Source organism: Budorcas taxicolor, chromosome 4, assembly GCF_023091745.1.
Source record: "Budorcas taxicolor isolate Tak-1 chromosome 4, Takin1.1, whole genome shotgun sequence".
NCBI lineage: Eukaryota > Metazoa > Chordata > Mammalia > Artiodactyla > Bovidae > Budorcas > Budorcas taxicolor.
In genome coordinates this window covers 36656592-36659511 of record NC_068913.1, presented here as the reverse complement: position 1 = coordinate 36659511, position 2920 = coordinate 36656592, and the positions used below count along the sequence as shown (strand labels likewise).

At 45.3% G+C, this 2920-nt stretch overlaps 1 pseudogene; it reads right to left on the bottom strand.

The window, feature by feature from the left end:
* Positions 1 to 385: 385 nt before the first annotated feature.
* Positions 386 to 2469, bottom strand: LOC128046263 (endogenous retrovirus group PABLB member 1 Env polyprotein-like; annotated as a pseudogene).
* Between the last annotated feature and the right edge of the window lie 451 nt (positions 2470 to 2920).

Below are 2920 nucleotides of genomic sequence, written 5' to 3'. Positions count from 1 at the left end.
TTGAGACTTACATAAACCAAGAAAAATACAATCCCAATAACCCCATGATTCACGTGCTATGTGCTCATGTGCTGAAACAGTCAAACAATTAGCCAATACTCAGTAAACCTGAGGTTACACTCCAATAGATACAGAAAAATTTATGGCCTGTCTGGAGGAAGGGGTGATTAGTGTATGTTTTCTCTTAGGCGATGAGTAACCTAGATATGATCTTCAAGGTTCCCCGGTCTGGAGGGGCTCTTATCCTTCTGTTGTTGTTTTCATAGGCACTAAACACAGAGTTCAGAGTCCATTGGAAAGGTGGCTGAGCATGATCAGCATGAACAGGCCTAAGATGGAGTCCAGGCCCTATGAATTCCTTCTTCATTCCCCTCTCCTGATGCTCTTAACTCATATTATGAGCATCATTCATAGGGATATATTGCACCCAGGCTCTCCGACCGTCAATTTGGGGAAATGACATCAACCTTCAGGTTACAAAGTTCATAATACATTGTAAAATTCAGGGTCCACAAAGCAGAACTATCAAAGCAACTATAACAGTGGTAAATGTATTTTTCCACCAATCGCCTTTCACCCAAGATAGGACCGAAGTCCAAAAAGGAATGTTTTCATTTGACATTGGTTTTACCTGGTTTTTCATGTCATCTAAAGCAGTCAATACACTGCCAGATAAGTCAGGAATGTATACACAACATTCAACCTTAATTATGGCACAGGTCCCTCCTTGAGCAGCTGTGAGTATGTCCAAAGCCATACTATTATGAATCACCACTTTTCTCATTTGGATTTGCTCTTCGTTTAAGGCTTGGATGGCTTTTGTTCTATCTAGGAAGGCCTGTTTTGTGAAATTAGTCAAGGCCTCTGCTTTAATCATGATATCTGTTTTCCCTATAGAGGATACGAATAAGGCAGCAATATACTCATATCATTGAAACGTGGATCTTGTCCACCTAGCATGTAAATAAGGTAGATTTACCAGGGCTACCAGGGTAGATTACAAGTAGGTTAGGCTTTTGTTACACTGGCATTTATATAAAATGTAACCCCATGACCCAAGTCTATTGACTGTAGGTCTTACACCAAGAGAGCAAGGAGAGGTTATGATTGACAAGAGAGAGGAAGGTCTCTTTTGTCATCCCAGAAAAGAGCAGAGTGGTTTAAAATCTCCTTGGCAGAATGGTGACACCCACCAAGGAAGTCCATCCATCACTGAGAGGCACAGCCCTACATACCCAGCAGTCGGAAGTATTGTGGAAGTCTGCATAAGAATGTGCCCATGAGATGAAAACATTGACCTGAGTTGAAATGGAAGTTAAATTCAAAATCACGTTGATGAGGCCAAGCAGCAGGAGTTGATTGTGCGGCTTCATCCTGAAGGGGCTCCTCCAGGATCTTTTTTCCTTCTTCTTAAGGATGGTCTTAGTCTCTTGAGGGTCAGCGGGGTCCCTCTGGGGAGTCCACTCAGCGTTTTCTGGGTCTGTGTTGTATGTTCTCTTCACCCTCATATGATGGATCCAAGGGACAATACCTACAACTTTAACTGCAGTAGGGGTAGTTAGAATAACATAAGGGCCCTTTCACCAAGGGGCTAGGAAATCATGTTTCCAATCTTTGACCCATATTTGGTCACCAAGCATAAACTCATGAATCTGTTCCCCAAGGGGGAATGGCACCCTTTTCTTGTACAAACTTAGTTACCTGATTTATTACCTTACCCAGTTCCATCTGCTGTGAAATCCTATTCCCCCTTACCTGAGGCAAATTTGTTGACACCTGTTTTATTATGGGAGGGGGCCTCCCATTCACAATTTCATATGAAGAATAGCCTTGGGACCGTGGGGTCATCCTGAGCCTGAGCAGAGCCGTCGGAAGCAAGTCCACCCAGGAGCAGTCAGTCTCTATGATCCACTTGGAGAGTCTTTAATGTCCGGTTGGTTCATTCCACCATCTTAGAACTCTGGGCCTATATGCAATGCGCGGTTTCCATTTGATGTTTAGAGTTTTGCTTACTTGTTGTACTAAATCAGCTACAAAACTGGGTCATTGTCTGAATCAATGCTGGTAGGAAGTCCAAATCTGGGAACTATTTCCCTAAGCAGGCACCGGGCTACTTCTGATGCTCTTTCAGTCCAGGAAGGAAAAGCTTCTACCCATCCCGAGAATGTACATACCATGACCAGCAGGTAACGGTAGTGTCGGTGAGGTTTCATTTCAGTGAAGTCCACTCCCAGGTGTTCAGAGGGCAGCGTGCCTTTCTGCTAAATACCCGGAGGTTTTAGTCTGAATACCTGAGAGGCAGCATTAACCTGTGAGCAGGCAGCATGGCCTAGGTGGGTTGCTTGGTGTGTTTGGCTTACCAGATTGAGTGCCAGCTCCTCCAGTACCAAATAATTTGCCACTTGGCAATTCCCACCATCCCTTTTCAGTCTTGATGGCCCCTTCCACTTTGGCTAACCTGACAGCCATTGTCCTTGTTTTATCAGGCTAGTGTCATCAGTATATAGGACCCAACTAGGGTCTGGAACCTTGTGTCCTCCTTTAAAACAAACCCCAGATGCCTTACCTCCTCCTTGCAGATCTGTGCCTTCTTCTTTGACACCTGGTAACCTGCTTCCATCAGCAGCTGGAGCAGTGCTTTTGTCCCTTTCCAGCATTTTCCCTTGGTCTCGGCAGCCAGCAGCAGGTCATCCACATATTGTAGGAGCCAGCATCCATACTCTTCTGGGTGGAATGAGTTCAGGTCAGAAGCCAAGGCTTTCTCAAAGATGGCTGGGGGGTTCTTAAACCCTTGTGGGGGAGTCCAGATGAGCTGTTGCTCGGTGCCTCTGAATGGATCTTCCCATTCAAAGGCAAAGATGGGCTGTGACGCTGGGGCGAGGCATATGCAGAAGAAGGCATCCTTGAGATCTAGGCGAGT